General features: G+C 41.4%; 2 long non-coding RNA genes across 2 annotated transcripts in view; one reads left to right on the top strand and one right to left on the bottom strand.

Annotated features, from left to right (window-relative positions):
* LOC123665549 overlaps positions 1 to 22,372 on the bottom strand; it is a 156,445-nt gene that overhangs the window by 103,188 nt on the left and 30,885 nt on the right. The window lies entirely within an intron of this gene.
* LOC123665550 lies at positions 1,364 to 17,239 on the top strand. Its single transcript, XR_006745066.1, has 3 exons — positions 1,364 to 1,438; positions 9,121 to 9,126; positions 17,229 to 17,239. It is a non-coding gene; the product is annotated as an uncharacterized LOC123665550 (long non-coding RNA).

Genomic DNA, 22,372 nt, shown 5'->3' with positions numbered 1-22,372 from the left:
TCTAGATATATTCCGTAGCTGTAATAATTCTGGGACATATTCGCTCGCACATCTACGGTTTTATTAATTGGAACGTGAAAGAATGAGGATTCGAGTGTTATTAAAAATATATAACCGTGGCTTCTGTGATAAGTGGTATACGTCGAGTTATATTCTTTTTGTGATGTGATCGTGGACATTATTAGAAAAAATTACGATATTCTTTTGTCGAACTTATTACTTTAATAATATCGTCTCACGATATACAATTCTTTCAATGTGCCACCCTTACAATAAAATTATTAAATAGCTCTCTTTCAAAGCACCGACATTATAGTAACAGCTGTATAGTGTTCATTCATGAATTAGCAACGTATTATTTAAACATTATCACTTTCCACGGCATATTTCTGTATTATTAATATTTGTATTTATCATAAAAAATATCTACATAAGCTATTTGTTGCCTACCTTAATTATCAAATCAAAAATCTCTTTGTTCAATTAGGCTTCTACAGCCTTTTGAATTGTCATTACTCAATTTGTAATTATACTAATACTTACAAAAATAATTATGGTTAATATCAAGCTATTTTGTTATAGTTTCAGTTACTCAATTATAAAAAGTCAAACTACCACCGATTCGGAATTTGCATTCGTCAGAGGTGAATCGGCAAGAATGTACGCAGTTGCTCTTTTGTAAATTGTGTTATTCCGTATCAATTTAGTTTCGTATTGATTTATTTTAAACGAAAGCATGAAATATTGCTCCACTAAACCCTTAAATCTTAGGAACAGAGATGTGTATACATCAAAGATATTTATTTATAGTAATATATAGAATTCATTGACATTGACTAATTATTAAGCTCTTCAATAGCTACCCTTCTTTATCTTACCTTTCTTTTGAAACCGATAATTTATTATCGGCTGACCGCTGGAAGAAATGATTACTATTAGTAACGAGTTCGACGGCTAAGTACCTACTGTATTGTGTATTTATGTATACATTCATATACTTACTCGTTTGGGAGGTGAGGTGAGGCTGAGGGCGGACAATTGTCGACTCGCGCGGGAGCTGGAGTTGTGCCGTGAAGAGATACGCGCTTACAAACGGGAGTTCGAGGATAGCCGCAAAAAGGTGGCTGAATCCACGAGCAGAAAGGAATCTGCCGACCTAATGCAGGATATAGCGATTATGGTCGGCAACATTGTGGACGACCGCATGGCAGCTCTTCAGCTCCCTGCTGCTCCTCCTTGCGGCACCCCAATGGCTAGGGACAGCAGACCACTGGCGCGAGCCACAAGGGCCACCAGTGCGAACAAGAACCGAATGACGGCGGTCTCTAGCGCTAGCGTGGGTACCCAATTAGACTCGGAGGAGCCCCCCACCCTTCCCCTAGCATCGAGCAAGGGAAAGGGGAAGGGAAAAGGCAAAGGAAAGGGAAAGGTTAAGGAGGTGGAGTGGACTGCGTTCGGTCCCTCCACCTCAAAGCAAGCGGCCACTCAACGGAAGGAGGGAGAGGTGGCCATACCCCATGAGGAGCCGAGGGCAAGCTGGACGGAAGTCGTCCGCCGAAAATCGGCGGCAAACAAACGGACAGCTTCAGCGCCGCCGGCGAAAAATCCGGCGACAAAAAAAACGGCAGCCTCAACGCCGCCGGCCAAGAAGGAGACCCCGAAGCCTAGGCTGGCGCTCCCTCGCTCTGCGGCCGTAATTATTAAGTTACGGCCGGAGGCAGTAGCCAGGGGGGCCACGTACGGGTCGACATTGCTCAAGGCCGAGAGCAATATCGACATCAACGAGCTGGGAATAGGCCCGCTTCGAATTCGCCAGTCGGCGACCGGGGCGCGACTCATCGAGGTGACCGGCTCCATGTGTGGGGAGAAGGCCGATGCCCTCGCCGCTCGTCTAAAGGAGGCCTTGGCTGAGGAGGTGGAGGTGTTCCGGCCTGAGAAGCGGGCAGAGATGCGAATCTCAGGCCTGAGCGACGCGGTCACAGCGGAGCGCTTGGCTACTGCGGTGGCGAAGGAGGGGGGCTGTTCTCCGGGACAAGTCCACGTGAGAAACATCCGCGTAGGGCAAATGGGCTCGGGGACAGCCCACATTGAAGTTCCAGCAGCAGCAGGGAAAAAACTGCTGCAAGCCGGGAAAATAGCGGTAGGGTGGAGCAGGGGGGTCGTCCACTTCCTGCAGGCGCGTCCCAGGCACTGCTTCCGTTGTTTGGGACTAGGGCACGTCAGTGCCACGTGCCCAGCAGGCACTGACCACAGCACACTGTGCTATCGCTGCGGTCAGGCTGGCCACAAAGCTGCCGGGTGCTCGGCCGCCGCTCGTTGTGCGGTGTGCGCGGACGCTGGCAGGCCGGCGGGCCACGTGATGGGGGGCATGGCGTGCAAGCCCCCATTAACTCGCGGGAAGTTCCCCTCGCAGACATCCCAAGGGGGGAACCAAGTGGTGACAGCAGATGCTGAGATGGCCGAATAATGTCCGGGCATCTCAACGTCCTCCAGGCGAACGTCAACCACTGCGCTGGGGCCCAGGACCTTTTCTTGCAGTCCATGGCGGAGTGGTGTGTTGACGTCGCGATCGTCGCCGAACCATATGCCGTGCCTTCTTACCCACACTGGGCGGGAGACACCGAGGGCTTGGTGGCGATCATGGTGAGGCCTGGAGCTGGACCCCCCCTTGTCATCAAGGCGAGGGGACATGGGTATGTGGCTGCGGTTCGGGGGGAGGTGGCTTTCGTCGGAGTCTCATCATTACAGCCTATACAGTCCACTGCTGGACATAGGCCTCCACAAGTTTACGCCAAAAATAACGTGAACTCATGTGTTTTGCCCATAGTCACCACACTGGGCAGGCGGGTTGGTGACCGCAGTACTGGCTTTGTCGCACCGAAGACGCTGCTGCCCGTCTTCGGCCTGTGTATTTCAAAGTCAGCAGTTGGATGGTTATCCCGCCACCGGTCGGCTTCTTAAGTTCCAAGGTGGTAGTGGAACCTTGTTATCCCTTAGTCGCCTCTTACGACACCCACGGGAAGAGAGGGGGTGGCTAAATTCTTTAGTGCCGTAGCCACACAGCAGTCTACTTCTCCCCGAATCGTGACCTGGCGGCCCTGGAACGGTTTCTCGACGTTCTGGGGCCGCTGGTGAGGCAGCTAGCTCCCCTTCAGGTTTTCGTAGCCGGCGACCTCAATGCCAAGTCCACGGCTTGGGGAAATCCGGTTACGAACCCAAAAGGGAGGGAGGTGGAGGAGTGGGCGCTTGCTGCCGGACTATCCCTGCTTAATGTGGGGCAGTCCAGACGTGCGTGCGTTGGTCGGGAGGTTCCGTGGTAGACGTCACATTTGCCACGCCAGCCATCGCACGCAGAGTGGAGGGGTGGAGGGTGGAAACGGAGGTGGAGACTCTCTCGGACCATCGATACATAAGGTTCGAGGTGTCTCCAGCTCCCGTCCGTCCGGCGTCATCGTCGTCGTCAACGTTGTCCAGGTAGCCAGTTTCCACGTTGGGCACTCTCCAAGCTCAACCGGGAACTGGCAGAGGAGGCCGCAATCGTCGGCCGCTGGAGTCTCCCGCCATTGCTGGAGTTTGGGGTGAATGAGGCGGCTAACCGGCTCTGCGGCACATTTACCGCTGTCTGCAGAGCGGCCATGCCGCTCACGAAGCGCCTACCCCAACGGCGGGCGCTCTACTGGTGGTCGGCTGAGATAGCCGGTCTCCGGGCCGCCTGCAACGGGGCCAGGAGGCAATATACTCGGAGCAGGCGGAGACGCCCCCAGGACGTGGACAGAGACGACAGGCTGCGCAGGATCTACGTGGAGAAAAGGAAGACCCTGCAGCAGGCCATATGTCGAGTCAAGGAGGAGGCCTGGCTGGAGTTAGTTGGGGGTCTAGAGAGAGACCCCTGGGGCCGACCGTATAATTGGGCGCGGAACAAGCTCCGCGCCCAGTCGGCCCCCATCAGCGAAACGCTCCAGCCGGAGCAACTGGGAAGGATCGTCGGGGAACTCTTTCCCGACGAACCCGAGGGTTTCATGCCCCCCACGATGGCTCGGCAGACGCCGGACGAGGAGGAGAGTGTTCCGCCACCCACCACAGAGGCTGAAATGGAGGCAGCTCTGTCCCGCCTTCAGAGTAAGAAGAGGGCGCCGGGTCCAGACGGGGTGCACGGGAGAGTACTTGGGATCGCTCTCGGGCACCTCAGCGATAGCCTCCGGAAACTGTTTGACTGCTGCCTGCGGTCTGGCCAGTTCCCGGGGGCCTGGAAGGAGGGTCGGCTTTGCCTACTTCCTAAGGCAGGGCGGACCCCGGACTCGGCTTCGTCGGTGCGACCGGTGGTGTTGCTGAACGAAGCTGGGAAACTCTTGGAGAGAATAGTGGCTTCCCGGCTCGTTCAGCACCTGGAGGAGGGCTCGGGACCCGGACTCTCGGAATCCCAATTCGGGTTTCGAGCGCGCCGGTCGACCATCGACGCCCTCAAACGCCTACGGGCGGTGACGGGTGAAGCGGAACACAAGAGGGAGGTGGTGCTCGCGGTGTCGTTGCACATCGCGAACGCCTTCAACAGCCTCCCGCATGCAGTGATTCGGGAGGCACTGAAATTCTTCGGAGTACCCCCGTATCTAGGGAGGCTGCTGGAGGCGTACCTCTCCGATCGTAAAGTAGGCCTCGAAAATCAGTCGGGGTCCGTTGAGTGGCGGCGGGTCGGCTGCGGTGTCCCACAGGGATCGGCGCTGGGCCCGATCCTGTGGGACATCGGGTACGACTGGGTCCTGCGAGGCCGTCTCCTCCCCGGGATGGATGTCATTTGCTACGCGGATGACACTCTCGTTTACTCCCGGGGACGAGACTATAAGGAGGCGTCGCGGCTGGCTGAGGTCGGACTCGACCTCGTGATCAGCCGCATAAAGAGTTTGGGGCTTCGTGTCAGAATTGAAAAGACCGAAGCCCTCCTCTTCCGCGGGACCGGACGCAAGGGACCCCCACCGGGGGTTACCCTGCAGATCGGTGAGGGAAGGGTCAGGATGAGCTCCCAAATGAAATATTTGGGGCTCATCCTTGACGGAGGGTGGACCTTCGGTCCACACTTCGCTATGGTGGGACCGAAGGTCGTGAAGGTGGCGAGTGCACTGGGCAGACTCCTCCCGAACCTCGGAGGACCCAGCGCCGCCTGCAGGCAGCTATATTCCGGAGTCTGCCGGAGTATGGCGACGTACGGTGCCCCGGTTTGGGCGGATCGCCTCACTGCGAGGAATAAGGCCGCACTGCGGTCGGCGCAGAAGATCGTCGCGGTGAGGGTGATTCGGGGGTATCGTACGGTATCGTGGGCTGCAGCTACTGCTCTAGCTGGCGACCCCCCGTGGGAGCTCGTGGCGGAGGTCCTTGCCGAGACCTACTCATACGTCTCGGGTAGGAGGGCTCTCGGTGAGAACCCCACGTTGGACGGGATCCTACGGGTGCGCCGGATGGGGCAAGAAGCATTAATGCGGAGGTGGGGGGAGGACCTGGCGGAGCAGCCGTATGGTAGACGCGTAACGGCTGCCTTGCGCCCGGTCCTTGAGCGGTGGATGCGCCGTAAGATGCCCATAGTCACCACGCTGGGCAGGCGAGTTGGTGACCGCAGTACTGGCTTTGTCGCACCGAAGACGCTGCTGCCCGTCTTTGGCCTGAGTATTTCAAAGCCAGCAGTTGGATGGTTATCCCGCCATCGGTCGGCTTCTTAAGTTCCAAGGTGGTAGTGGAATTGTTTTATCCCTTAGTCGCCTCTTACGACACCCACGGGAAGAGAGGGGGTGGCTAAATTCTTTAGTGCCGTAGCCACACAGCGAGAAATATCCTACCCAAATCTGGAGCAGCTCAAATGGGGAAGTATCTCGACCTTACAAAAGATAACTGTTAAATAGTAATGCTTTCAGGCAGTGTAGTTTAAGTGTGGTGAGTAAAGTGACTAGAGCTCCTGGCTCATTTAGGGTAGGATCGGCAACGCGCTTGTGTGTTTCTAGTGTTGCAGACGTCTATAAGCTACGGTAATTGCTTACCATAATGTGAGCCCTATGCTTGTTTGTCGACCTAAGAAACCACATTAGGAATTTAAATGCCATGCCTAAAAATCTATTTCATGGAATTATATCTGTAGAAAGATTAAATTAAAAACGGCTAAGATGTGGACCCTGGGGAACACCATAAAAATTGCAATAATTTAAAAATTTCAACGCAAGTAAAATCACGAGGGTTGTCTAGCGATAAATAAAACGAGCGATTTAATTTTCATTAAGACAGAATCAGGCTTGAGTCACTTGAAACCAATGAATAAGACATCGCATGAAAGGGAAGATTAACAAAACCATTAGCTGGCGTCGGTTTACATTATTAGCGGAAGCGGAAATGGAAGCAAGAGCGATTAAGATAACGTTAATACCAAACGCGAGTGAGGCTTCCGTAATGCTTAGTGATCGTAATACGAGTATTATAAATACGAAAGATTGAGAGGATGGATGGATGGATGGAGAGAGAGAGATCGCTACTGTTACACGCAGTACTGCTAATCTGATTGTAAGGAAAGTTTTTATCTCGAAATTTCTATAAAATTGGAAATTACGTGGATGAAATAGCAAGATACAACATTAATATATTTTTCCTAAAAGATAACTTAATATAGATAAATACATTATTTGAACGAGGACGCCTTAACTTCATATTATTTTCATTATTTAACATAGCGGTAGTAGTATTCCATATTACAAAATTTTAGCTGTTTAACTATTAAGGTTACAAAATATGACCATCGGACGCTAGTAAAAGGATTACTTTAAGTAGGGAATCCCAAAAATGAACCGGGTAATTTATCAAACATTTTGTGAAAATTTAAGGTCAACCTTTATGCGACCATCGGTACCCCTTCAAACATAACATAGTAAGAAATAAATGCACATTTTGATATTATTTTGCATGTTTTGATATAAATAGTAATGATCGCAGTGTAAACACGAGAACGAATAACTTAACTGAGGAAATTTAAACTGAGGTAGGGCACAGCAGGAATTTCCTGCTCAAAATATGGAGCAGCCCGACTGGGGTAGTACCTCGACCTTACAGAAGATCACAGCAAAATAATACTGTTTTCAAGCAGTATTGTGTTCCTGTTGGTGAGTAAGGTGACCAGAGCCCCTGGAGGGGTTGAGGATTGGGTCGGCAACGCGCTTGCGATGCCTCTGGTGTTGCTGGCGTCTATAAGCTACGGTAATCGCTTACCATCAGGTTAGCCGTACGCTTGTTTGCCGACCTAGTGACATAAAAAAAAAGAATAACAAAATATTAACTCCAAGTTTTCGACTGCGTAAAACACACGTCCCCTTTCTAGATTATTCTATTTCTTTCTATAATATTCGCATGTACAATAAAATCCCACAGTTAATTTTGCAATTGTCTCAACATAAATTTAATGTGTTTATTGAAACAATAAATATCTAATTATATTAGCGTTCTCAAGTAGTGTTGTGCTACGATATCAACTTACGCAGACCATGCGTTTGTTTGCCACCTTCTTAGTATACATAAAGACAAAATCGTGATAAAAATGTTGTAACACTACTTTAAATCTGTATATCACGCTTGCACAATAAATAACAAGAAGTCGACATATGTCGTCTCATATGAATGAGAATCCAACACGCATTAGTAAATAGTAATCACGATGCCAATTTACCGTAAAAGAGCAATCAACCGCAGATTTTATTCTTTACAGAAAATGTAACGAATACACTTTAAGTGACTATTCATTCGCTTCTCTTTGTAGAATCGATAGAAGATAGACGACTTAAAAATATAATCAAGACTGAATCATTACACGAAAGACGTGCTCCCTTCAACTTGGTCGGATAATAGAATCCTCAAGAGACTAAACATTACTCGGATTAAAAGCCCCAGCTGGTCCGTCTGCTCGCTGTTTCTTTGGCTTAGAAACAGAAATTTCTCAATGAAAAGACTTTTAACAAATATAATTCAACCGCGGACGCGAATTGGGTCAAAAAAAAATTTTTTTTTTCAGGGCAGATTATTGGGACTTGATTTGACGAAAAATTGTAATTTGGAAACTGTTGCTGACATGTGTGCCTTCGTCGCTATCTTACGAGAATACAATATAGGCTTAAAGAATATTATTTATATATCAATTATTATCATTAATTTATATATTACTGATTAGAAACATGCAGTCACTAAATTATCAAAAATAATGTGGTTAAAATACAAAAAGTGTCCAGCAGTTCACAGATACATTGCGATTTGTATAATGAATAATAATACTAACTGTACTACTATACCATACTACCATACTATACTATTATACTGTACTTACAACAGAATTCCCATCACTAAACATTTTACACACTAAATTGGGCTATTCTTCAATGTTTTATTTTGTATTTATTTTTTTTTTTATTTATTGTTTATTTATAAAGCCTATAACTATATAAGGTTAAGTCAGCTATCTATTTTGCATTGAAAATCAAGAAAAATAATAATTGTTTTTGCTGGCGAACGAAAAAAAAAAACCGTACATCGACAAATAATACAACGTAAGTAGAAAAAATAGTCAAGTAAATACGCATTATCAAAGATTACTCCAAAAGTTGTAATAATATCTCGATGAAATTGAAATGTGACTACATGATAAACATCGGATTTCGATTAAGTTAAAAATCATCAAAATCTGTTCACCCAGTAAAAAGTTATGCGGATTTTCGAGGGTTTACCTCGATTTCTCTGGGATCCCATCATCAGATCCTGGTTTCCTTATCATGGTACCACACTTAAGATCTCCTTTCAAACAAAAAAAGAATTATCAAAATCAGTTCATAAACGACGAAGTTATCCCCGAACATACATATATATATATATATATATATATATATATATATATATATTATGGTCAAATTGAGTACTCTCCTCCTTTTTTGAAGTCGGTTAAAAATTAAACGTAATTTTTTGCTGTGTAAATGTACATTTTCTGTTACATACCTAAACACAGCACACGTTTAAATAAAATGGAGTTCCACATATTCGTAGAATAAAATATATTATTTGTTAAAAGTAAATTAAATATATGTACTTATATATAATTATTTGAACTCAAAGCTTGTTGTTTTATTTTAAATATGCTAGTAGGATTAATAATTTATTTTGCTTCAGTTTAAAAGCCGTGGTCAGTAGCAGTGTTGCGGTTTGTCTTTCTTAAAACATGTCCAAACTAAGTATTTTGTGTTTTAATATAAAATTATTAAAGGAGAGAGTAATTCCTTAATTAATATTTCCATAGTTTTAGTTGTTTTTTTTTATGAAATAAAGTGAACGAGTTGGATTTTTACGAAATTCAAGTAGTTTTCGATGGCCACGACATGCTACCAGAAGCAAATTCCAGATCAGTTTCCGGCCCAAGTTGGCGTTGGCTTCCAACTCTTTATTTTTATTGAACCGATCTTAAATAAAACCTGTAATCTGACTTATTTGTGTTACTAAATAACACCTTCCAATAGTCATATTAGTCTGCGTTTACAGTAATACATTTGTAGGAACGAAAATTCTTACTATAAAATATGTACTACGTAATATAATAAATAAATGTGCTGTGTGGTTCGGGCACCAAAGAATATAGCCACCCTCTCTCTTCCCGTGGGTGTCATAAGAGGCGACTAAGGGATAACAAGGTTTCACTACCACCTTGGAACTTAAGAAGCCGACCGACGGCGGGATAACCATCCAACTGCTGGCTTTGAAACACACATGCCAAAGACGGGCAGCAGCGTCTTCGGTGTGACAAAGCCAGCCCTGCGGTCACCAACCCGCCTGCCCAGGGTGGTGACTATGGGCAAAACACATGAGTTCGCGCGTTTTTGGCGCGAACTTGTGGAGGCCTATGTACAGCAGTGGACTGCAATAGGCTGGAATAATGATGGTGATGAATATAATAAATACGTCATTAGAACCTACTCCATCACACTGCGTCTTATATTGGCAGATACAGCGGTTTTAAAACTTCCGACAGAGACATACGAAACACATTATATTAACTGGTTACGTCGATTGTCTGCGAGCGTTTGGTACTATCCTGGTCGAACCATTTCTTTACCGTAAGTCTGTAACGTACTTAATTTTTAGAATTTAGGCTTAATTACATAATTGTTTATATTAATCACTCATCATCAATTCAGCCTATCGCAGTTCACTGCTGGAGATAGATCTCCACAAGCTTGCGCCAAAAATGGCGCGAGCCATGAGCACCTCTTTCTCTATGTAGGAGCAGGGTTGGAGCTTTTAACGGTTATTCGTGCTAAAACTGGTGTTAAAATGACATACTGAGATCATTCCATTCCACCAGTGCCACATTTTATGACAAAATATTAAAAGGGTCATCAAAGATTTCAATCTATACTACTATTATATAGCTGAAAAGTTTGTTTGTTTGTTTGTTTGTTTGTTTAAATAAACTCGGTAATCTCAGAAACTTCTTGTTCGAATTTAAAAATTATTTTTGTGTTGGATAGTCTATTTTTCGAGGAAGGTTAGGCTATATAACACCACTATTTGATTAATAGGACCTGAGTATTAATAAGAAATGTTACGAAAATGAGAAAAGTATTCTTTGATACCCGAACCGAAAATAAAAATCATCATATCAAAAGTTTCGCTCTAGCGGGTACATCGTTCCATAGCTTAATTGGCTAGAGCGCCGACACGGTCAGTCGGAGACGCGGGTTCGAATCCCGCTGGAGCGGTCAATTTTTGATATGATATTCAAAAAAAAAAGTATTCTTTTTTGAGAGCTTTAGTTGCGTGCGCTGCCTAAACGGTTAAAGCTATCTAAAATTATGTATGCCTTAGTAAATCATCATCACAAGGTTAACCTTTAATGTTAACTCATTAGAAAATGTTTTATGATAACCAAGTTTTTTCTAAGATAATGCATTATTTCTGAAGATGGTTTATATACATAATATAAATCCATGTCCAAATAAATGCATTTTTTATCACAACTATTTCCGTTTTGAACAAAATTGTCCCCGAGATAATTTGATTTCAATAAATACCTTTGAAGATGTCATAGTTTTAAAATAACTATGCAAAGAATTAATGATCATAAATAATTATTAATTAATAATAATAAGGTAATTTGTTCCATTATTATAGTCAGGCATATTATGTATCCTTACGAATGAAAAATACTACATCAAATGAAACGACGTCGCTTCGTGCCACGCGCCTTTATAAGTCATCCGAGTTACAAAGGTTTACAGATATTTTATAATAGTACCGCGAAACCGCGGGACACATTTAGTCTAAAATAAAACAAAGCATTTTTCGTCCAAAATCAGTAAACGTGGCCTAAGTAAATAATACGTTCAAGCGAAGCAAATTGTAACAACACAATTTTTCTGCTCTGTTATTTTTATGTGTGAAGCAAACAAATTACGAAATTCACTAAAATATAGGTTAAGTAAAAATCGCTTTGAAAATATTATTTATATTACATATTTTATATTATATATTATTTACTAGTTGACTCTGCAAACGTTGTTTTGCCGTATATATTATTAAACCCCTCAATCCCCCCCCATAACTTAGGGTAATGATAAAGCTGCATGCAGCATAGCTGTGGTTCGATTCTCTTCTGAGACCTACCCAATATGCACACACAATTTCATGAAAATCAGTCAAGCCGTTTCATCATCATCATCATCGTTTCAGCCTATCGCAGTCCTCTACTACATAGGCCTCCCCAAGTTCGCGCCAGACATCCCGATCTTCCGCAGTCCTTATCCAGCCTACACCGGCAATCTTACGTAGATCGTCGGTCCATCGGGCCGGAGGACGTTTCACACTGGGTTTGCTAAGACGTGGTCTCCACTCCAGGACCCGTCGACTCCAACGGCCATCGGTCCTGCGACACAGATGACCAACCCACTGTTACTTCAACTTGCTAATTCTGTGGGCTACGTCGGTTACTTTCGTTCTCTCGCGGAAAGTCTCAGTTCTAATCCTATCTTTGAGAGAGACCTCAAGCATAGCCCGTTCCATTGCACGTTGAGCGACCTTAAACTTGTGGACCAGTCCCTTCGTCAGTGTCCACGTCTCGGCTGCGTATGTTAACACAGGTAGGACGAATTGCTCGAAGACTTTCGTCTTCAAGCATTGCGGAATCATCGAAGTGAAGACTCGACGAAGCCTGGCAAACGCCGCCCAGCCCAACCGAATCCTCCCGTCGGCCTCCTTCTCGAAGTTATTGCGGCCTAGTTGGATAGTATGGCCTAGGTAAATATAATCCTGAACAACTTCGAGAAGGGTACCATCAACCGATACCGGTCTCGGTATGACTTGGTTGTTAAACATAACTTTCGTTTTGTCCAAGTTCATACAGAGACCGACACGCTGGGAGGATTCATTTAGGCTGGCCAGTATCTGACCTAACTCATCCAACGTCTCCGCAAAGATGACAATATCGTCGGCAAAACGAAGGTGAGAGATAAATTCACCGTTGATGCTAATCCCTGCCGTTCCCCCGCCGTTCCCCCCAATCTAAGGTCTTAAAGACATCCTCTAGCGCTGTGGTAAACAGTTTCGGTGATATTACATCTCCCTGTCTTACCCCACGCCGGAGGGAAGCAGGTCTTGTTCTCTGGTCCTGGACATGAACGGTCATCGTCGCCGCATCGTACGTACATACTTTTTAGTACCTCGATATATCGCCAGTCGATATGACACCTCTGCAGAGACTCCAGGACAGCCCAGGTCTCGACCGAGTCGAAGGCTTTCTCGTAGTCTAGAAATGCCATACACAGCGGTTGGTTGTATTCTTCTGTCTTTTAAATAATCTGCTGAACAGTATGGATGTGGTCCACGGTGCTGTAGCCATTTCGAAACCCAGCCTGCTCCGGTGATTGGAATTCGTCGAGTCTTCTGGCGAGACGATTCGTAACAACCCTCGAAAACAGCTTATAGACGTGGTTCAGAAGTGAGATTGGTCTGTAATTCTTCAACAGAGACTTATCGCCTCTCTTAAAGAACAGCACCACCACACTCCTGGACCACGCCTCCGGTGTGGTCCTCGGTGGATGACGGCGTTGAAGAGTCTTGCTAAGGCTTTTAGGACAGGTCGCCCTGCGGCCTTAAGGAGCTCAGTGGTAACTCCGTCATCCCCCGGGGTCCTTCCGTTTTTAAGCTGTCCGAACACTGCACTAATCTCATCCTCTTCGAAGTCGGGGATATACTCCGAATAATGGCGCAACAATGGTGCCCGTGGATCTTCGGTGTCCCAAGTCACAGGCTTGTGTGTGCTCGACGAGTACAGCTGTCCATAAAAATTCTCAACGTCTTCCCGGACTGAGGGCGAGAGCAGACGGTTCTGCCATCTGCTGTTTTGACCTTCGCAAGAAGGCTTCTCTCCAACGGTCTTTGGGAAACTTTGGATCCCCTATTCCGCTCAATCAGAGTAGCAATCTCTCATATTTGAGCAGCGGAGGTCTCGGCGTATAAGTTTCCGTACCCTCTTGGAAAGAGGCCTCTATTCTGGCGAAGCAGCCGGCAACTCGCGCCTCTGCCGCATCAGATCCAAAGCTTCGGGAGAAAGTTTGGACTGCTTCGTTGGCTTTTTTGGTGGAAAGTGCCTGCGACCCAGTGTACACACCGTCTTCACCACGTTGTCGGTTATCTCGTCCACGTCGCTAGTATTTTCCAGCGAATCGAATCGGTTTTGGAGTTCTAACTGGAACTGCTCGGAGCCACATAGTATTTGGGGTAGCGTAGGTCAGAGAGTAGATTTCATCAAGCGGGTCCGCTCCTTTCGGAGACATATATTCAGAATGTCCCGTACTAGTCGGTGGTCGCTGCCGTTGTTAAATCTGTTAACCACTGAGACATTTCTGAATATATGCCTTTTATCCGCTATGATGAAATCTATCTCGTTTCTCGTCACAGTATCGGGGTTTTACCATGTCCATCTACTTTGAGGCTTCTTCTCAAAAAATGAGTTCATCGAGAAGAGCCCCTCCGATTCGAGGAAGTTGACAAGCATCTGCCCCCTGTGATTCCTGTGCCCGAATCCGTGTGGTCCGATACTCGATCCGTCGCGACCTTGTACTCCTACTTTAGCGTTGAAGTCTCCCATAACAACGCTGTAGAAGGTCGAATAAGTGCCATGTATGGCCCTTGCAAAAAGCCGTTTCGGAGGAGTTTAAACACCGCGACACGAGAATTTTATATATTATACATATTGTTCTACTTTTTACTCGTAAAAACGCACTTTTTCGTGACTTCTATCAATTTTCTACTAAGAGTTTTAATTTAAAAAAGGGAGTCTAAAAGTTCAATGATGCGTGTTCAATCTTAAAACTTCTGTTGGAATCCAATTGTTCAACCTTTTGGGAGTTGCCTTAAAATAAGAATAACGTTAAATAAATATTGACTCGATTCGCGGAGGGTTTATCGGAAATATTCGCGAAACAAAATATATTTCGCGGGATAATCTGATTTCAGAACTCAATTGTCATTTGTTACGTACTTTAGACAATATTGGTATTTTGTAAACATCGTGGCTCATTCTTGTGGATATGTCTGCTTGGCTTTTATATCCTCTTAGATTTATGTACAAATATTTATGTATACATATATGTAAATACATTGAGATTTTTAGTTTTAAGTTCATTTTTATAACTCATGTAGTAAATTTCACTAACATAATTTTGTTAACTTTAAAAATATATTTTTGCTATGTATTGATTTTGTATGATGTGTACATATTGTAAAATTTCTTTTCTTTTATGTTTTACATTTAAATATGAATTTAATATTACTGTGTATTTTTTTTATACCTATAGTCTTCTCCTAATTTGTTCTTTTTAGCTTGGAACTTAAAAAGTCGGCCGATGGCAAGATAACCATCCAACTGCTGGCTTTGAAATATTCAGGCAGAAAACGGGCAGCAGCGTCTTCGGTGCGACAAAACCAGTCCATTTGGCCTATGTTCAGTAGCGGACTGCGAAAAGCTGCTGTGATGATGATGTGATGAGATTTCTCCTAACCCTCCCTCAGAACTCTGTTTACCTTTTTTTTATGTCACTAGGTCGGCAAACAAGCGTATGGCTTACCTGATGGTAAGCGATTACCTTAGCTTATAGACACCTGTAACACCAGAAGCATCGCAAGCGCGTTGCCGACCCAATCCCCAATCCCCCCAGGAGCTCTGGTCACCTTACTCACCAACAGAAACACAATACTGCTTGAAAACAGTATTATTTTGCTGTGATCTTCTGTAAGGTCGAGGTACTACCCCAGTCGGGCTGCTCCATATTTTGAGCAGGAAATTCCTGCTGTGCCCTACCTCAGTTAAATACCTTACTCACCACAGCACCAGAACACTACCTGGAAATAGTATTCAGCTACAATCTTCTGCAAGTTCGAATTACTTCTTGAGGTTGACGTCGAAAACATTATAAAATGAACACGACATCAAAATATAGTAGATACCAGAAAAAGAAATTTATTGAATGTTTTTAAAGTAATAAATGTCTAATAATTCTTCAGTTACATTCACTATGGGCGGAACTTAACCATTAATATAAAAAAACTGCCTAACGCATGGATACTATAATTCAACAAGGTTACGCCGAAGGGAATATTTTGTTACGCTCTACGACTCCTGCGTATTTCATCACACAACGCTTCAACTTGATAATAAAGATAGATAGATAGATACATTTTGATGCTATTACCAAGTAACAATGTCAACGCCACAGTATTCAGGTTTTGGCAAGTTTCAATATTCACAACAAGATTGAAGTCAATTGCAAGTCAGCCAACTAGAATTATATAATGAACTTACTTAGTTATGACTTAAATTTAGCTTGCTCGGATTTGAAGTTACTAAATAATTCACTGTATCAGATACTTGTTTCGAATTTTGATAATAACAGTTTTGATTTTCATCTTAGAGATTACTTCAGAATTGTGCAAAGTGGTGTCGTTATTTGGAGTTGTATATCGAATCGGAAATCCGAAAATGACTATTGAGAAACTAGCCCTGCGTCGTTTCTAGAACCTGTTTTCTTCTGCTAGGTTAAATATTGGTCTTTATTTCTTTACAATAAAAGTGTTGAAGTTAAAATTACCAACCACTGCGCGGGTCATCCAGTATTTCTAGTAATTAAATTTATTTATTAAAATTAATAAAGTTTTATTACTATTTTATGCTGTGTGGTTACGGCATCAAAGAATAAAGCCACCCTCTCTCTTCCCGTGGGTGTTGTGAGACGCGACTAAGGGATAATACAGTTCCACTACTACCTTGGAACTTAAAAATCCGACCGATGGCGGGATAACCAATCAACTGCTGGCTTGGAAATACACAGGCCGAAAACGGGTAGCAGAGTCTTTGGTGCAACAAAGCTAGCCCTGCGGTCGCCAACCCGCCTGCCCAGCGTGGTGACTATGGGTAATACACATGAGTTCACGCCATTTTCAGCGCGAACTTGTAGAGGCCTATGTCCAGAAGTGGACTGTGATAGGCTGAAGTGAGTGAGTCAGTAAGTATTTCTGTTTTTCAACTCTACAGTTTATCAAAAATAAATTGGTTTTCGTTTTCATTGAAGAATAATACGTCAAATTATTATTTTTGGAACGATTATATTGTTTTGACTCTACAAATAAGTTTGCATTTAAAAATACACATCAATTTAATAGATTCTGCTTAAAAAATAGATGTTAGAAACTCATTTTCAAACATGTTTTTCATCGCCATTAATACAGTCTAAACTTTTACATAGTCCTTGTTCTTAAGTATGTTAATTTTCTTTCAAACGCTATACTCTACGGCAAGATGAAATTTAAGACAAACAAAGCATCAAACTCTAGTTTTCTCATTAGCTTTCATTACATATTCATCAGGGTAGTTCATAAGTTTAGCATACATAACTTAATGTACTCACCGAGTCTTCATTCTCTATTTGGTTGGTAATGCTAAGTTAAACATCTGAAAGTAATTTCGCATTTCATTAATAGTCATTTGATGTCACGTGGTATACGTTTCAGAAGGGTTATTCGAAGCTGATTGTTGTGAAGACGGGTTGGCGCACGGACGGTTTGGTCACAGCACTGCTTTGTGCACATAAGAAACATTTGCATTGGCCATGCAGATATTTGCCGTGGTCTACATGTTTGTGCTGTCCTTGTGGGTGTCCACACCGTGCCTCGGAGAGCACGTTAAGAACCTCTGATTCTTCTCTTACATGGGGAAAGAGGCCTATGCCCAGCAGTTTAATATTACGGGCTAAAGCGAAATTGAAGCTAACTCTGTAAGTACATTTGGTCAGTTTATACTTGTTACTTAGATTTGATATAGTAGTAGTTAGGAAATTTTCAACCATTGGAAATGCATTCGATCACTCTGAACGATTGATCTTCTGGGGGTTCCACATCGTTCCTCAGAGAGGATGTAAAATTCTCGGTTCTAATCTATATATTAATACGTGAAGCAAAAATTTTGTACCCCTTTTTACGAAAATTGTGCGGACGGAGGAGTATGAAATTTCGCACACTTATAGTTTATATAGAGAATGAGTGCAGAATGCTAATATTTTTTTAAATTATACTTAAAAACATATTAAATCAATAGAAAAAAAAAGATTACACATACTACCATGTATTAGACACGCACACGCATGTATGTACTCTTTTGTTTATTATTATAGAGGTATATTCTTCCTATACCTTCTGCCCTATAGCCAAACGTTGTCTGGAAGAAATCGCGCTTTTAGCGATAAGACCGCCTTAGTACATCTTCCTCTAATCGTACTACTTTTTTTGTATCTTTTAATGGTGTGCAATAAAGATAATAAAGATTATTATTATTATTATTATTATTATTATTATTATTAATCTTTGGCTACAGAACCTTAATAATGTTCCAACTTATAATTTCAATTATTCATGGTCGAATTTCGACCACTGGGCGACCACTAGTAATAATTATTTGATAACGATCAAAAATCATATCAGATATGTTTTTTATTTATTATAGCGTAATATTTCAAAGCTTTAACGTTCCTAACAGGGGCACCTAATAAAAGTATTATACTATTTACATAACACTGTTAAGTTATTATTGTTGTGCGTTCAAACAAACAAAATTATTTTATTACTTCATCACAAAGCAAAAGGGATGTACAAGGGTTCGAGTTTAACTGTTAACCTTTTGAAAAGACATGTTTCTGACTTATACCCTATTATTCGTAGCTCTGTATCGTAACTTGTAAGAGAAAACTTTGAACATCACGTTAATTATGAATAGCATAGTTTTAGTTGTTCAAACTGTGGTTTACATTATTGCTATCGAAGTTTTAGACAGAGCATTTTATTGTACATGGTATAACTACCGAGCATAGGTAAAGGGGGTAAAGTACAAAATAATCCAAAATGTTTGAAAATAGAATTCTAAGTTTTGAATTTCTTGTAAGCTTTTGATTTGTCCGTTGCCGCAGTTTGTATTGACTCTGCCTTCTTTTCTGGGGTTATGAGTTCAACTCCCGCTCTTAGCCTGAGTGTAATATACATATTTATTTATAAATGTATTATTTGTATGTATGTGATGATTTTTACTCATAGTAGGGAATACGATATATACGCCAAACCGCATTGGAGCAGCTTGGTGGCTTAAGCTCTGATCTTTCTCCTACTTGGGGAAAGAGGCCTTTGCCCAGCAGTAGGATAGTAGGATTTTTACAGGCTGAAGCAAGCAGCAGAATATTTTGTAATATCACCTTATGATACGTGTTTCAGGTTTACACTGTTTAGTGGAAACTAAACCTACATTTTCACCTGAAGGAAAAGTAAACAGTGATAAATCACCCGCTATAATTGAACTTGCTACAAATGTTGTTTGGTTTTCTACGAAACCTTTTATATATATTTTCTATTACAAATATGTTTTTTCTGTAAATAACTATTTTTTTATTGATTTAATGGAAAACGTAATATTTATGGATACAAGCGAAATGCATTCCATTAAATAACTTATACTACTTATCCTCAATTAAGAAAGGGTACAGAAAGAAATATCCTACTTAAAATCTGGAGCAGCCCAACTGGGGAAGTAACTCGAACTTACAGAAGGTCACAGCTAAGTTATATTGCTTTCAAACAGTTTTGTTTCCTGTAGTGAGTAAGGAGAACAGAGCTCGGGGTAAGGGGTAGGGTCGGCAAGGTGCTTGGGATGCTTCTGGTGTTGCAGGTGTCTTAGACTACGGTAATAGCTTAGTGTCAGATGAGCCGTACCAATGTTTGCCGATCTTGCTGCTTAAAAACTACTACATACTATTTTTAAGTAATTAACAAAAATCAGTCAAAGAGTTAAGGCATAAAACGGGTTTATAAATGAACTTACGTATACAGCGGAGTAGAGCCAGCAACATCTTTATGGTGACTCTGGTTTTGAAGGCTTTCATAGGCTATAGAAACTTTCTACCATCAGACAGTCCGAACGTAAATTTGTCATTGTTTCTAGTAACGTAAATAAAAAAATCAAAATATTTTCAATGTACAGAATTGGGATTTGTTAAAAATTAGTTAAAAATTATTCACACTTATTTTAATTGTTGTTTTTCTTCGTATATTTAATACTTTAAAAAAATGTATATGGTTATAGAAAGAGATGTTGTTTATCAGAGGGGTCTATTAAGAGAGTATATATTCAAGTTTTACGTTTATAGTTATGTTTATTTGTTAACTTAACCAAACTTAGAATTAAACGGGTTAGGTTCGGAAGTTCAGCTATTCGTGTGCACTGAATTCAATCGTAAGAAAGTCAAATTGCTTTTAATTTTACTAATTAAAAATACGCATTGAGTATTATTTATTTGATAAACTATTTTAATATAGAAAGAAATTTTTAAAATAATTGTAAAGGAAAGTAAGTAAGTAAGTATTAATTTTTAACCGACTTCAAAAAAAGGAGGAGGTTACTCAATTCGACCGTAACTATATATATATTGTTTTTTTATGTATGTTCGGGGATAACTCCGTCATTTATCAATCGATTTTGATAATTCTTGTTTCGTTGGAAAGGAGATATCTCTAGTTTGGTACCATGATAAGGAAACCAGGATCTGATGATGGGATCCCAGAGAAATCGAGGGAAACTCTCGAAAAGTCGCATAACTTTTTACTTGGTGTACGGATTTTGATGATTTTTAATTTAATCGGAAGCCGATGTTTATCATGTGGTCACATTTAAATTTCATCGAGATCTAATTACAACTTTTGGAGTAATCTTTGATAATGTGTATTTACTCGATTTTTTTTTTGTCTACCTACGTTGTATTATTAGATAGTTATCGATATAATTGAAGGCGGTTTTTCTTCGTTTGCCTGCAAACACAATTATACATTGAAATCTTAATGAGGACCGATGCTTGAGAGGTATTTGTAAGGCGTTTATTGATTAATTCGTTGAGCAACGAAAACAGTGCAAAGTGCTGCAATGCAATTACATCAAACGGTCATTACGTCTTAAGATGACTTATATTGTCGCGGAAATTCGAGATATGGCGCATAACACATCGCTTAAGCTTGATAACGCCTTAGGACGATCTAAGATGAATAAGAATAATAATACTGCCTTTAAATTCTAGTTTATCAGAAGAGGTGGAGAAATTAGAAAGGAGTGACCTAATTATAAGAGAGTGAAAAAAAAATTGAAAACCAAACAAAGTTGCTCGATTGAGAAAAAAAATTGGAAAGATAGATTTAGAAAAAAATATATGACTTACTTTGGGACCAAAAATGATTTCAATCTATATCACCTTAATTGATATTAACTACAGTGATAAATTTTCAAGCAAATACATCCATAAGCTTATCATTCTAGAAACTGAAAACTGTAACAATATCTTTTATTTTTTTGTGTCATTTTTTTTGTAATACCCACACATGAGGACATTATAAGCATTTTTAATATCATATCAAAAATACCGACAGTTCCAGCGGTGGTCGAACCAGCTCCTCCGACTAACCGTGTGGGTGCTCTTAGCAAATTAAGTTATGGAACGACCTACTCGTCCGGTCGAAATATTTGATATGATAAATTTTTTATTCGGTCTTAAGTCACCATGGCGCTGCCTATAGTAAGTTATTTACAGACCTAACTATTCAAAGTTCCATATTACTACGAAATCTTTGACAAAAACGTGACCGTGCTACCTTTAATTTGGTTGTGTATTTTTTTGTGTATTATTCACACATGAGGACATTATAAACATTTTTAATATCATACAAAAATAAAAAAATTAATAAAAAGGTAGCACGTAGCAGTGTGTTTTATATTATGAGTACATAAAAAAGTAAGTATATTAAGTGTTTACACACAAATCTCGTAATTATTAGTAAACAATAAAAACATCAATTCATTTTAATAATTACATTCATTATACCAGAAACCATCGCTTCAAAAGTTTTGGCTCAAATTACATCTATACTTCTGTGTTGCCAGCAACGAAATCCATTCGACCAAATGGCAACACAGCTAACAATTTCGTTCAAAAATGTCTCGTTCAACGCCACGTGCGCTTTCCGAGCAGCGATGCGGGTAATAAATTTTATAACATACGATTCGATAATTCGACACGACCATATCATCTTCTCACGCCTTCTGTGAATTTATTTCAAAATCAAAACAAAAAATTACTTTCTTCAAGTTGTTTTCAAAAGAACTTTTAAATCATTATTTTACAAATTAAAATTATATTTTGTTTCCAATAAATTGATTATATACAATGTGAGAATACCAAGGGTTCAGGATGTAGATTATGTAGAGTAAAATAGGATTTTTTTTTCTTTATATAGAAAGATTTAGAAGTTTTAACGTGCTAAATTATAGCATTTCCTATGAGTTCCATAATTATTCTCTTATTTTATTTGTTCTTATAAATTCGTTCGTACATAGTAATGACAATAAAATCTGATATGGTTTCAAAACAAACCTTATTCTAGTATAAGTAGAGGTATACATAAAAAAATTATTGTAAATGTTTATGATAGGTACAGTGATCATTAATAGAACTGTTTACTAGTAATGATTCATCAACCCACCCTTACAAAGTTTATGTAACAATACGTAAGTACATAAATATTCTAATTTGAATTTAAATTATTTAATTTAAAATTTACGATAAAAATATCGTATCGTATGTTTTGAACGGTTGTTATAAACAGCGCAGCCGTCGACCCGCATGCAATGAAACAACAGATTATGAATGGACACTGCGGAACACATAAATAATGGCAAGTCGCTTGAAAACCATCCTCCACACGTAACAGAAATAGCTGAGTGTACATTCTATCTAATATG

The sequence above is a fragment of the Melitaea cinxia genome, chromosome 24 (genome assembly GCF_905220565.1).
Source record: "Melitaea cinxia chromosome 24, ilMelCinx1.1, whole genome shotgun sequence".
In the NCBI taxonomy this organism is placed as follows: Eukaryota; Metazoa; Arthropoda; class Insecta; order Lepidoptera; family Nymphalidae; genus Melitaea; species Melitaea cinxia.
The sequence above is the reverse complement of the archived record's forward strand: the minus strand, read 5'-3'. Positions and strand labels throughout refer to the sequence as shown.